The following is a 15,553-nucleotide window of genomic DNA, read 5'->3' as shown; positions in this document are numbered from 1 at the left end:
GATTGTTTCATGACTGGGCATGCGCAGGAAAGGAACAGGGAAGGACGCAATGTAACTGTCTCCTGGGGCTGTGCCACCCAGGGTCTGCACAGTCCTGTGACTCTAATCTGTGGAGGAGAAAGGGAGTAGGGAGCAGGGAAGTGAAGAAGGGCCATCTTCCGGCTCAGCCCATGCAATGCACTTTTTGACAAACTTTTTGTGTACATGGTTTCCAGTACATAAAGATTATACTGCTTGTGCGGAGCTGGCAGGCAGACACCACTCCTCTTAGCTCTGTTTTCTTCCCCTTCTCTCCTCCCTTCCTCTCCCTTCGTCTCTTGGTCCCCTTTCCATTTGCAAACCATCTATTTCCTATTATTTTTCATTTTTCTCTTTATTTATATTTTGGGCTTGTCATATAAGAGAAACCATGCCATATTTAAGCTTGTGCGTCTAATTTGTTTCACTTAACATTATGACTCGTGGTGCATCCATTTTTCTATAAAGGCCTCAAGTTTATCCTTCTTTCTTTAGAGTAGGACTCCCCTGTGTATAATACCACATTTTCTTTATCCATTCTTGTGGTGTTGGGCATACAGGCTGCTTCCAAGATTTAGCTATTTGAATTGTGCTGCTATGAACATGGGTGTTTATGGATCACTGTAATGTGAGGTCTTTTACTCTTTGAAGGGGAAAGGCTGTGTAAAATGGAATTTCTAGTTTTAGTTTGCTGAGGAATCTCCAGACTAATTTCCATAAGGGTTGTAAACAAGGGAATCAAAAGTTGGACAGAGGGAGAAGGGGAGGAAAAGTGCATAATAAAACAGAATCAAGCTGTATTATGGACACGCACCAACTCCTCAGGAAGGAAGTAATCATTATGCACTGCAAATGTGGACCAATAAAGAATAAAATATATAAAAATTTTAAAAGCTCAATATCCATTTTAACAGGTGATTCTTTTTTAAAAACTAAGATTTTATACATGTAGACTTACTACAGTGGCAAATACTTTTTGAAATTAAAAAAACATTTCTATTACCACTGATTTTCTTGAATTTTATCTGAGTAGATGCACTGAAACATGTGCTACAGATGGCATTGTTAAAAATGTTTCACTGTCTAATAAAAAGAAATGATCCCAAAACAAATCATGCTGTCACCTTTCAGTCCTATCCTTGGACCTTAAATAGCGTTAAGATGAATGAAAGATTGTAGGGGCTACCCTCTCAAGTGAATAATTCTGTTGTCCATTTTACATCAAACAAAAATGAATGCAACTTTACACACCACGTGCTAGAGAGAGGAGAGCTCAGGGCTGGGGATTTAGCTCAGTGGTACCACCACCTGCCTTGCAAGCACAAGGACCCGAGTTCAATCCCCAGTACCAAAAAAAAAAAAAAAAAAAAAATGTGAGAGAGAGAGAGAGAGAGAAGAGAGCTCAGATTAGATTACAAGTCTCTAGCCTTCTGCAGGAAGATGAACAAAGAGAAAAGGAAATAGAGCACTCCAGGCTGACTAAGGACTGCCTGCCGAGGTACTCAGGAGGATGTAAATGAGGTTTTAAAAACCAGGAAAATAGCTTCATGTCATAAGTAAATTGCAGCACTGAATGTGCAGATATGTGATTCTAAAATAAAATGATTCCAGTATTTCCATCGTATTCCACAAATCACTACTCTGTGACAGTCTGCTGAGTTCAGCAAAGTACAAACATATCCAACAGCCAGAAAAGTAAGCTTATTTATGAAAGAAAAGCAAATATTTTATAGAAAAATAAGCCACAGAAGTACATACATCTCACATGTACGTGCAATACATACTTGAATAGAGATATTGGAGATCTGGGTAATTACACGGCACTACAATATTTCAATACATTAGTCGATATAAATATCTATGCATTTTAATGTCCATGTGGACTGCACTGATTCCAAAACACAAGATTTCCACAATGTGATTTTTTTTTTTTGTCTTTGGTTTAATGAAAATTATTTCTAACCAGAAGTGACAGTCACTGCACAAATGCAGATTACTATTTGGTGCTACTGTTTTCTAACTTAGTGGTTTTCAGCCAGGGAATATCTGCTCCACTGAGCCCTGAGTTCAGTTGCAGTCTCCCCAGGGCTGGGTCCTGTCCCAGGGCTGGGTGTCGAGCCCCTGGTATCTGCTGATACAGGCAGGGGTGCTGCTCAGAAACGCACATATATTGGACAGCCCAGAGCAAAGAAAGGTCAACCTCAGAGTGTCAGACTGCATGTGAATCTTCTACATTCTTAAAATACATGCTATTCTCTCCTTACTTAATAGATTAGGACTTACTTAAGATACCCTGCTAATGCTTTTAGAAAATTAGACAATACAGGTTTCAGGGGAGAAGAATTTAGAGCAGGATGTGATAGGGGAATAAAATTGGATGTGTTTCACATCCAATTTTCTGACTCACATAACTTAACCACCGCAGTTCACTGGGGAAGAATGTATCTTCCCATTAAAGTAATTGTTCTGGAGCTAATTCCGTCCAGCAGAATAGAATGACACTTTGGTTCACAGCCTTAGCTACTCAGCATGTGAGGTATAGCCCAACCCCAGAGGAGCTTTCCAGGAAATCTAGAGATCAATGTTTAGCTTTCCTTCTTTTCAACCAAACGTGAAGAGTAGGACATATTCTGAAAGGTGAGGCTTCTCGAAAATACATGGTTTTGGATCATGCCCAATAGAGTCTTCTGTGTGCTCATCTGTGTGGTCCATCTGCTTCCAAGTCAGCTGTGGGATGCGAGGATGGGTTTCTTTACAATGCAGTTGAGGTTAATTGATGAGGTGGCCTTAATGCACGTGTTGTGAATGCCCTGTGTAGGGTGAAATTGAGTCATTGATGACATCACAACTGAGCCTTCCCCAAAAGAAGCATTTGACAAAAACAAAAACAAAAACAAAAACAAAAACAAAACCCTTTAAAAACATAGCTACTGCATTTTTTCTCCAACTAGAGTGAAATGAGATATGGACAGAATTCACGGTCAAAATATGCACGTGTCATATGTCAAGTCTATAACAGCTATGTTTAAAAAAAACAGCAAACACAAATCCTCACATGATAAGTATATTAGGTAAGCCATTGAACTTTAACCATTACTAAAACGGGTGTTCCTAACTAAATCCACAGCCAACGTCAGACTTGCCTATCCTCATATCTTCACTCCTCCCTCCGGACATTCCGGGAAACAAGAACCAAGCTCAGGTACTTCAGGGTCAAACATTTATTGACTCTTGGAAAAGGCTTCCCTTTTCAGATCGAGCTTCAGGTAAGTCACTGAGACATTAAATAATTTTTAAAAATCACAGAATTTTTAAATGCAGGATCTAAGTTGGCCCAGAGAAGGGAGTATTTTAAACTGGAGGTCTGTGAGAAGAGAGTGGGGGTGGAAAAATGGCCACTGAAGCTTGAAGTCCAAGGAAATCTGAACTCTTCAGACATTTTGTAGATGTGGACAAGTTGATTCTAGAATTCATACCAATAAAGATGTAAATGAACCACAATAGCCAAAGTGGCAAACAATGGAGAAAATGGAAGCTTCTCACTACTCAGTTTTAATTCTTACCCTAAAGCTATAGTAGTCAAGGCAGTGATACCATGGAAGGGACAGACATGATCAGTGAAACAAAGGAGAGATCCAGGCAGCTCCACAGAGGAGGATAATCTTTTCAAAAGCTGTCAATGCAGGAACTATAAGTCTACATACAGACCAAATGAACTTGACATAACCTTATGCCAGAAAAATTAACTCAGAATAATGATAGAATTAATTAAAAAGATGAAACTATTATTTTCAAAGAATATACACAGATGAAGTTTACACTTTGTGTTAGGTAAAATTAACCTTTACAAGGTATAACGAAAAATGTGATGAATGCCGCTGCTGTTCCATGCCATCCAAAGGGGCAGCTTGTAAAAACATGGCGCTGTGTTTTTGCCCACCTTATGCAGCAGATCTGGCACCATGTGGCTTTAGGTGTTCTCCAGCGTCTAAATGATCACAAAAGGTAAACGTTTTGAATCAATCGGTACACTGAGAGAGCGCAGCTAAGGACACTCAGGAAAGGGTACTCCAGAGCTGCTTCAGAAAGTGGCAAGAAATGGGGTGAGTGTGTTCAAAACGAGCGGGTGGAGCTTGAAGGGGATCCATGGCCGTGTGCCATTTACCTGATAATATTTAAACAATGTAGATGCTCACTGTATTTTTTGAAATCACCTCATACAAGAGAGAAGCATTCAAGAACCTTTGCTCATGGCAGCATTGGGCTAACACAGAGATGGTGCCCCCTGCCTGTGACATCCTCGGCTTCTCCTGTGTGAAAAATGTGAAGTCTGTCAAGGGACCCTAATTTATCACCAGAACGTCTTCATCTATCCTTACATTTTGTCAATTTTACAGATAAGAGGCAGATGCACATTTTCAGTGTGTCCCAAATACACTTAAAGTTGTCTGATAAATGCACCAATTCTCACTTGAAGGTGCTCAGTGGCCATGTGCTTTGGGCATCACAGGTTTTGTTTTTTGTGGTGCTGAGAATCGAACCCAGGGCCCTGTGTGTGCTCAACACGTGCTCTATCTTGGCACTCCCACCCCAGCCCTGCCTGCCAGTTGGACAGTCCCACCCGGGTGGGGCCCTGTGAGTGTGCTCACCTTGTTCAAATTCACCTGGTACGCTACGTGCCTTTTCCTATCCGTCAGTGTTATTCTTCACACACAGAAAAAAATAAAAACAACAACTGTGGTTTTGAGGAGGACATTGCAACTGGACCTTGTTTTCTTAAGTGCTTTTGCTCTGTTTGCCTTCTTAATCCTATATATAAGGTGTGTGGCATTTTCTTAATTATATACAAAGAATTTAGACCTTCAAGCCTTTCAGGGTTTTGCTGTAATGCCCATAATAAGATGAGTTCAGTACGTGAACTGAGGTTTACCGAGAGCTATGCCTCTGCCCCTAAATAACTCACCTGCCGGTAGGAAAACACCTTAATGACTCCTTGGTTTTATCACGGATATTTAGTGTACTTGTGTAAAAGGCTGTGGAGGTGTCGTAGCTGCTCTTTTTTTCTCTTTTGGTGTTTTCTCAAGCATAGATGCATTTCATCGTCCCCATTCCTGAGCAGTAATGACTAGAATTACCTCGATTTCCTCATGGGGAAACTAATGCAAAGAAAGGCTGAGAAAGGGTCAGTACCTGTGATGTATCTGTAGGGATCAAGCCCTGCATGAGCCTACTGGGACCCGACATGGAGTGCCCCTCGCCACCTGGATTCCTCTAGGGAAGAGCGATATTGAGATAGCACACAGTGCAATATGTTCACTGTTTATTAAATATCTCACCCATCTTCTAAAAATGTCTGGACACAGAGGTAAATTTGCGTAAGAATAAAGTAGTTCTAATGCCTTGCTATGCTCTGCATTTTCCTCTGGAAACAAGACGAAGGGAGTCTTATAGCCATTCCAACAACCGCCTATCTGCGGGCTGCAACCTTGTCTGAGTGACCCTGCGCCTGCCTCTCTCCTCACCTGGCCCTGTACCACCTGTCTGCTCAGCAACAGGTGCAGTCACCCCGCACAGAGCTTGGCAGGTGCACATCTTGCTGTGCACAGCTGGCACCTGACCTGGTCACCCAACACGTGTCCTTGGCAGGTTCCTGCCGTCCACCACCCGGCTGGCTCACGGGCTTGGAATCCATGTCACTCTACTTCTGCTTGGCTCTGACCTGTTTTCTGCCCGTGGAGATGGCTAACCAGTTTCTTGCCGAACTAAACAGCACTAACTCTGTTTGCATCCTCTCAGTAATTCCTGGAGAAAATCCTAACACTTGCCACCCCTCCGTATTCTGTTGGGAAACTTAAAAGGTAAGATTTCCAATTTATTCATTTCCCTGCACTTCCCTGGGCATTATCAGGCCAATCCTATGAAAGACAGGACCTGTTCAGTCAAAACGATAATGAGAAGTTAAAACACACACACACACACACACACACACACACACACACTCACCCCAAAAATCAACTCAGGACTCTGAAACAGAGCCTTCGTCAATTATTGGAATCTGGATTCTCTAATTAATTAAATAAATATTTTCCTCTGATTATTTCAGGGTGAAGAGGAATTTCCAGGTGTATGGGTTTTTTTGTTGTTGTTTTTGTTACCAGGAATCAAACCCAGGTCCTTGCACTTGTGAGACAGGCGGTGGCCCCATTCAGCCAAATCCCCGGCCCAGGTGAATGGATGGAATCTAAGTAGAAGATACAATGTCTCTCCCTTACTTTACACTCCTGTCTTCATGGGATGTGGGCGAATGAGAAGACTCCAGCACTTCACATTGGCTGCTAGGGTCACCGAGTTATTCACACTTACCAAACCAAACCAAACCAACCAACCAACCAAACAAACAAACAAAAAACTCAACAAACAAAGAACAACTGAAAGACTAGTGGTAGACTTGCTTTATTTACATCCTAGAATCGGCAACCTTCTTTGGTTACATTTATTCTGTATTTACAAATCCCATGATTATCCCTCCTGTACCTGATGAGATAGGATAAAGGAAGAAATAAAGTTCATGCTTCTCTAGACTCTGAGCAGCTATGAATGGCCTTGTTGGGACTCCAGCAATGGAAAAGGGGCTGCTGATTGGCACTTGCTCTGCTGACAAAGAAGGAGCTGCTGGGTGAATGCACACAAATAAATTGGTCTCTTTCGAGCCCCTTTAAAAATACTAATTGGATTGTGTGGACCCTGAGGAACTAGGAGAAGAAGCACTTTTTTTCAGAAATTAAAATTTAAAATTTAAAATACAATAAAAGATCCATCCAAAGACTGATTTACTTACTGTAGTAAGAGGAAGATTGTAGTCAGTTAAGTTCACATCTGATTCTCAGTCCTGCATTTTAATGTATGTCATTACCATCTCTGCTTTGAATTGGGGAATATTGCTTAAAGTCCCTCCGTATTAAAAAAAAAATTACAATTTCAGGTATGCACATGTAATTAAATTAATGTCTATTTCTACCCTGGGTCAAAAACACTGAACTTATTTAGATGATTGGTTTTTTAACCCAGATGTTGGGGGAGCATGCAGTGCGTTGGTGTTTATCTTCGAAGCCTCACTCGGGGCTCCTGTAGCACACAGTTCTGCAAGTCCGGAACTGCCACCAAGTCCCTGTGACTCCCTGACCGGTGCCCACTCATCAGAGCCAGTGGGAGGTGCTGGACAGTGGCACTGGAGACTGAGGTTGTCCCTTTGTGTGGAAGGAACATTCTTCACGTCCTGCTAACCTGGTGGTTCTCAAACTCAGCTACACAGCAGAATCCCTTGGCCTGCTGCAAAAAGTGCTCATGACCCAGTCTTGTGCCTAGAGCTTCTGGGTGAATGGGCCTGCTGGTGGCCTGGTCACTCCCCGCAGGTGAGTCCAGTGTGCACCGAAGACAGCCCTGGCCTCTCAGCACCTCTCAGAGGTTGCTCACTCTCACTCATCTGATTCTCACTGTATCCTTGGGAAGCAGTCAGAACCGATCCAGTGAACTCCTTTCAGAAGAGTGGGAAACTCGAGCGTAGAGACTTCCAGGTGAGGTCACACCTCAGGACTTGGATCACCGGCCTCCTTGACACACTCTTGTTGAGGAGGGTGACGACGGTCGGAGGCATCCGCTAATAGTCCTCACTCTAGGCCCACAATCTACAGTACGGGAGCAATGATTTTTGCATTCACTGCTAGACTCATTTTCCTGGCTTGTGTTCTGAAGTCCTTCAAGCTGGGGACAAAACCAAAGAAGTAAGGAGCCAAGCAAAGTCCTCACTACGGGTTCTTCCACATAGCTCCTCTACTGAACCCAAATATACTGATTTAACATTTCAGCAAAGTAGCTTGAGCAGGAATTGATTCAGAGCAAACACAGGACATGCTACAGGAATGTGATCGCTCTTAATTTTTCTTGCTAATGTTGACATGCCTCACAAATGTATAATTGCATAGTCATAAAAACAGTTGCCTAATAATGTGCCACATGGGGTGTCAAGGTCACCTCCATTAGAGGTTAAAATTAGTAACACCAGTCCATCTATGATTATGAAATCGCAGATTTTTGTTTTAATGAGCTGACTCCCTAGAGGGAAGGTGACATTTCTCACCGAGTGCTGGAGGCCATGCCTGGAGTGCTTCCTCTGTGTTGGGGAAGGACTTGCAGGCTGCCCAGGGGAAACGTCCTTCTTTCCTTTGTCCTTTATTAGTTGCCACTCCAGGGAATTTGAGTTTTCAAGTATGACTTGTAACTTGATACTGTGGGTCTGCAGAAGCAAATGGGTAACTTGGAGAAGGGCTCTGCCCCCCGTGTGAGCCCTTGTCCCACACCTACCGGGTGTGGAAAACCGTGCCCATCCCGAGACTAGGTGTGCAGCCAGGCTCCCATGAGCTCAGGCTCTGGACTTGGAAGCAGCCAGCTCAACACCTGCATGTGGAGCCCCGGTGAAGGGGGTTGACCGTCCCTCATCGTGCCTGTGTGTTTCACTGCTTACTGAACTCAGCAGCGTACACGTTCCCTTGGGATTCTGCCTTGTCGCCCTGACTTTGAATCAAGCCCAGATAGTTTGTCCAGGTACTTAGTCACCTATGTGTAGTAGGCTCTCCCCTGGCTACTCTTCCAGTGGCCTTCCACTCAGAAGGGGCTTGCCGATGTCATCATAAATCACTGTGCCATGAGCACGCTGGGAGGTGACCCGTGCTGCCGGGAAGGGGAGGTGCTGCCACTCCATTGCATATGCTCAGAACTCCCCTGCTACGGGCGTCGCTGACAGCTGGCATGCAGATGACATTAATCTGAAGCTTGACCGGGACAGCTGTGCCAGCTGAGGCCTGCAACCAGTTGTCTCGGGTACTGTTTTTAGCACTAAGCTCTCTTCATGCAGGAGGTAGCAGACAAAACGCAGTTAAAATTTAGGACCATTATGGACATCCTAACAACGGAGCTCAGTTTCTCCTCATTTTTTGTCTTTGTGTTTATTTTTTGTTTCTGAAAATAACTAAGCCCCGGTGGCGCTGATGAGTTTCCCTTTATGATAGAGTCATCAGTGACAAAGGTAAGCATTCAGAAATTAAACTCGTGAATGTACCGTCCCAAGTCTCATCCCCCCTCCAATCCCACAGAGTAGTCTAAACCTAGGAGCATGAGCTGGGAGAGAAGAAACGTAATGATAAATTGACTACTCCTACGTAACAAGTGCCAATTGCGTGGCTAATGTGATTAGGAATTGCGCAAATTATACAAGGAAGAACATTTCTCTGCCACAAAAGGAGATTCGATGCCATAGCTGGTAATCTAGAGTGTATAAATAAAAAATCTGAATAAAATGAAACATTCAATTTTGGAGAAAATAAGAGAGGAGAAAACGCACACTGGGCAGAGATTCACCGGTGGAAAATCTGAAATGCTGAAAAGTACTATGTTTCAAAGATTGAGTGCTGGAAAGATAGGTTTGGATACAAGAAGGCAAACTATACGAATACCCAGGAGTGAACTTACACATAGAGAAGACCCCGGATCCATGTTTTGTACAAATTCCCAACTATTGAGTCTTAAAACCCATAAGCACCCAAGACCGATATCACAGCATAAACATATGAATAACTCAAACATATCATCAATTTTTTAAAATTATAAGTATTGTGTTCTTAAAAACTGAACTGGTTTCATTTCACACTGGAGGCAGCAGAACTTCTGCTCACGGTGAGCTGCTGACTGGTCCTGGGCCGTGAACCACAGCTTTGGAATAGGCAGTGTTTGTCCTTTTTCAGCTGAGGTTTATTCTCAGCGCACTTCCTTTGTTCCACAACATTTCCCCTGTTATTCATAAGCCGCATATCCCTCCCGATGATATTTTTACGAGCTTGTGGACTTCCCTCTGCCCTTGTGGTGATGGGAATTGAACCCAGGGCCTTCACACTGAACTACACCCTCCGCCCTTTACTTTTACTTTGAGACGTGGTCTCACCGTGTCGCTGAGTTGCCCAGGACAGGCTCCAACATGAGCCCCTCCTGCCTAGGTACCATCTCACGGTGTAGCACCACCCCGCCCGGCTGTTTTCTCCGTTATGAGACTCTCAAGCTATCATGTAAATTTTTTTGCTCCTACTTCATTTTTACAAGATGTCAAGCATGCCAGAGTAGGATTTTTACTTAGAAAACTAAAACGCCACAATGCACCTTAAAAACTGAAAAGAAAATGCAGCTTTGAACTTTCGTTTTTTATGTTATGAATGCTATACATAAGTCCTCAGAATTTGGGTCAGTGAAATTATTTGATCTCTCTGACTCTCCTGTGTACTGTTGTTTAAATTTTAATATGTGACTTTTCACTCCAAAGTTATGAAACCATCATTCTGCAAGTTACTGAACTTACCATTATTTTTCAAATCTATATGGATTTCTTGACATTTGAAAGCTCTTGATTGTTTATACATAAATCACCATCATCCCACATGATTGCATTTGATTTTGGCAACAATAAATATATAATTATATTTCAAGAAATTTTCATATATGAGACAAATAAGGAGACACTCATGAATTTAAACCCAAAATATTTTAAATAAGCATTGACAATAAGACTTAATATATTTATCATATTCTGTGATATCTGATATTTTTAAATCTTAAGATATATGGGTAAAGAATGTCACTAAGCAGTAGAGAATTTATCTCCAGATGCAAGTCTCTAGGTTCGATCCCCAGTGGAGCAATGGAACAAAACAAAACTCAACACTGTCTTAAAAATAATTCCTGGGATGGGGATTCAGCTCAGTGGTGCTCCTGCCTGCCTTGAAAGTGCAAGGACCCAAATTTGAGCCCCTGAACAGATGATAATAATAATAATGATAATTCCTAATGTCATGCCATCATGATGAATAACTAAGAGTCAGTAATAAACTTTCACAATCATCGATACTAGCAATTTCAAGGATTCCAGAAAGCACATTGTAGATAGCAGGTGTTAGTTAAAAATTTGTGTTAAATGGATAAATGTATGTAGAATAAGTGTATATACTTTTATGCATTTAATATATTTTTATGTAAAGAATATATTAATTTTGCATTTTATATACATGAATACATTCTGTTTTTTTTTCTCTAACTGGGGATTGAACTCAGGACCTTGCACTTGCCAGCCAGGCACAGCGCCACTAAGCTGTGTCTCCAGCCTTGAATACGTTCATTTCTGTGACAGCTCGTTTGCTTCAGCAGAGTTACTGTGACCAAACACTTCCCTTCTCCTGGCTCCATGCTCTCCCCTCTACAAATGAGGATGTAGCTTCTGCACTTAAGTAAAGCCCACACCCAGGCTGGGCATCTGTAACTGCAGCAGTCTTCAAGGCTGAGGCCTGAGGGTCCCAAGTAGAAGCCCAGCTTGGGTAACTTAGCAAATTAACGAGAGCTTGACTTAAATTAAAAAAAAAAAAAAAAATGAAGGTCTGAGGATGTGGCTCAGTGTGAAGGCCCTGAGTTGAATCCATCATACTGAAAAACAGAGAGAGAGAGAAAGAAAAAGTTCACATCAAGGTCAAATTTCTACTGAGTTCTACGGGTGTGGAGATACCATGTGGCTCCCCAGCTGGTCCCACCTGGAGTCACAGTCACATGGCAAGCTTGTGTCCGAAAAGAAATACACACACCCTGCACACGATCTCATCCGTGGTCTTCCCAAGCCCAGGCGACAGTAACTCTGGCCTCTGGGCCTTCATCCCATACGTTCCCTACAGCAGTGAATCACACACTTTTCTTGCTCCCTGGAGGCTAATTGCCTGTTCGAGCTACCGTAGATCCCGGCAGTGCCCGTGGTTCGATTAGCTTTGACTTTTTCTGCCTCTGATCCTCTAACGTATCTCTTCAACACAACGGTCAGCACAAACCTCTTCAAACGTGGGCTGTACGAGGTGTTAAGAAAAAAAAAAACTGTGGTCATTTGAATTTTTTAAAAACTTGTCACAGCAAAACAGTGCCACTCATTCCCCTTCAAAGTCGCCCCCCACCTCCCCCAGTCAGACACACTTATTCCATTGTTCTTACAATTTCAGAAGCAGTTCCAGAAGTCTTCTTGCCTCAGGATTTTTAGTGGCATCGTCCTGACTGCCTCACTGTCCCAAATCCATTCAAAATATAGATGTTTCATGATCATTTGGACTTTGAGGACAAGCCAGAGCTGCGTAGAGCCAGACTCGGGGAACAAGGTGGCCGACAGTGCCATGCTTGTTTTAAGGAGCTGACGTTCCTGGGATGGTGCTCAGCTGGGCAGCAGTCACTGTAGTTTTGATCACCTCATAAAGACACCCACGAAAGAGGACTCCAGAGCTGCTCCAGAAAGTGGGAGAAGGATGGGATGAGAGCGTTTGGAGGGAGATAGATCATTTAGAGGACACTGATGGCAGTGCATCTTTTACTGTAAATCTTTGAAAAACTGTAAATCGCTCACTGTGTCTTTTGATTTCCCCGTGTGTCTCATCACTCCAGTGACATTGGTGCAGGAGGCCCCTGTGCTTCGCAAGGCCAGTGCTTTCTACCCAGCTGCCTCCCAGGGCTGCTGCTCTGCCTTCTTCTCTCCTCTGCAGGTCCCAGGCGTCCTCAGGGCCCTGAGCTCACTGAGCCCTTCTGCCCCCACACGAGCCTCGCTCTCCCTGCGCAGCCTCTCGGTGGCCTTTATCGGACGAGCACCGATCCACGCCCCTGCCCACATGGACATTTCATCCACCCACTCCTCTCATATTGCTGCAAAGCACTTGCGGATCTTTTACGGGCTGTGTGTTTTATCTGTTCGAGTTATTCTTTATCCATCTCCTCCGGCAGAATATAAACCCCTTGTTTTCTTCTCTGTGACTTTCCTGGTGAAAAGCATGACCCGACACTTAATAAGCTGTCCACTCAGATTCGTTCCCTATCCCACACAGCCCTTGAAGGGTGACTCTCACAGGGCTGTCATCGGGAGAATGAGGCAAGTCTGTGGCTTTGCACAAACAGCGCATGCACACACATGTGAGAGCAGCTATTCGGCAGATGAGCGAGCACAGGAAGGAAGTTGACCCTCTCACTTGAAAAACTCGAGGGGTCCGTGAACTTGCAGCTGATGGTGACACAGGCTAAACGTTCCTGTCGGGGCTCGGCCCTGATCTGTCTGTGTATCCAAAGCATCTGGAGGAAAGCATGGCTTGGTCTTGCCTCACGTAACTCAGAATTGTGCTTTCAGGAGAGTTCACAAGCATTAGTTTGTGCTGTGAGGCGCAGGCCCCACACGGGGAGCAGCCGCATGAGTGTACAGAGACAGCTCTTGTCCATGACACGGTACAACAGAGGGCCACGTGGGCTTTCAGATTCCTCTGATGCATCTTTCTTTGTTTTGGTTTCAGAGTTAACTCACAGATGTTTACATTCCAGCTGGGACCGCTGAATAACAGACTTCCAAGTAACCTTGAACTGTAAATTATCCCGGTTCCCGCAGAAGGCGAAACGAACAGCAAGTTAACCCTGTAGCCGCAGTTTACAAGCTCAAAGCTATTCACAGGAAATGAGTCAGAGTGCCAGTTAGACAAAAATACCAACTTAAACTGTAGAATTTAAAAGAAATTCACCAGCCAGCCAAGCTGCCCTGTAATGGGCTCTCATTCACCCGGCAGGCTGGCAGGAAGGCTTGTTTGCCCTGGGCGTCCCGACAGAGGGTTAACCCAGCCCTGCCATCAGGCAGGGCCCGGTGTAAGCAGCATGCAGTCAACTTTCCCACCTGGTGTCGTGCTTCACAACTTGACTTACTCTCCCGGCCGGTTTGGGCTTGGAGTTCAGTTAGGTGCCCCTCTTCCGCCATCTCTGTCTTCCTGGCATCTTGTGCCCACCACTCGTTTTTTATCAAGCTCATCGAAGTTTTTCTTCCTGTGCTTACTCGGCAAGGACCCGAGCTTGGAGTAGAGCCACGAGAAGGGGCCACTCCAAGGTCACTGTCGTCTTACACAGATCATTTTATCTTCTTTAAATTGTATTGCTTACTAAAGACAATGTTTCTTTTAACTTCAGGGTTGGACAGGGGCCCAAGAGAGGCCAACAGGAGGGTCATGAAAGACATCAGACTCAGACAAGCCCAAGGTCCCCAGTTGGATCCCTGGTACGAAAAAAGAAAAAAAAAAATCAGACTCAGGACTTGTCTTTAAGAAATGTGGGCTGTGAAAGGAGGATTTAGAAAGGCACATGTGATCACCTTCTTCTACTTGGGGATCCAATAACAAGGCCTGAATGTAAGGAAGGGATTTGGGCATTCTTTGCCAAACAAAACAGAAAAAACTCTATCTGTAGGATGGAGTTTGTATTGGGACCAAGCAGTAGTGCATAAAAAAAATTTTTTTTTGAGGAAGAGAAAGAGAGAGAATATGAATGAATCAAGTTTAGGCCAGTTTTAAGAATGCAAGGCAAGCTGGGAAAAATAGAGGGTGGTATGAGGCACTCCACAGAGCCTGTCCAGAGGCAGCACCCACCCAAAAGGCCCCCTAGGGTGACCAGCATCCCATTCATCACAGGGCAACTCCAGGTGCTCTCGAAATTGAGGCACCTTGGAGAGAAGCATGCCTTGGGCAGGCCAATGTGAAACCAGGCTTCACTTTGAAGGCAGCCACAGTGCAGGAGCCAGAGCATCCTGCTGGTCAAACCCAGCCAGCCCGAGAAGTGCTCCCAACCAACCTCACTGCCAAATCATCAAAAAGGGAAGGGAGACTCCCTGACCTGGGGAAGTGAAAACCTTGTCACCCACCAAATTCTCAGATCAGGAGGTTCAGTTGCGAAAAAAGCTGTGGAGGACAGAGAAGGAGTCAGAGGAGCCCGGGAGGAAGCGCGAGGACTCGCAAGGAGGGAAATGGCCCATGTGAGGGCCTGGCAGGCGGACACCTGGCCCTTAGCAAGAGTCTGAGGGAGTTGGGAGAGGCCGGGAGAGGCCGTGCAAGTCGCCACAATGCTGAGGGCTGTGGTGCTGCAGTCTCTCCATCTTCCAGCACCATCAGTCTGACCTACATCTCACATGCACTCAGGCAGGCCTGGACAGGAAGCTTTTACAACAAGCCACTGCATCCCAGTTTTTATTTAACATCTTAGAGGAAAGCTGATGTGTCAGAAGGTGAGCAGACCCATCAGCCTGGCTTTCCTTTTTCACTCAAGGGCCGTGTCCCTAGCTACCCTGTCGATCCAAAGGGAGAAGAGGAAGTTGAATTCATCTCCCTGTCTTCTGCACAGGCTTGGACTCGGCCATTCTTCAATCACTAGGACCTGCTTTATCCCCCATTTCCTGTAATCAAATTTCACAATCTAACAGCCCTTCCTGCAGTTTGTCTTCTTTGGTGTCAAAGAAGGCAGTTTGGGATGTTTGTGTGTATCACTTTGGGCACGAGCACCTTCCTCAGCAGAGAGACCCCTCAGAGTCACCAGCGAGATGTCAAAGACCCTTTTTGACTTCAAATACAATGGATACAATGGACATAGGGGAGGAGAGGGGTGCACTTCCCGAAGACGT

This window comes from Fukomys damarensis, unplaced genomic scaffold (assembly GCF_012274545.1).
Source record: "Fukomys damarensis isolate Sample0158 unplaced genomic scaffold, DMR_v1.0_HiC HiC_scaffold_6, whole genome shotgun sequence".
Lineage (NCBI taxonomy): Eukaryota > Metazoa > Chordata > Mammalia > Rodentia > Bathyergidae > Fukomys > Fukomys damarensis.
The sequence above is the reverse complement of the archived record's forward strand: the minus strand, read 5'-3'. Positions refer to the sequence as shown.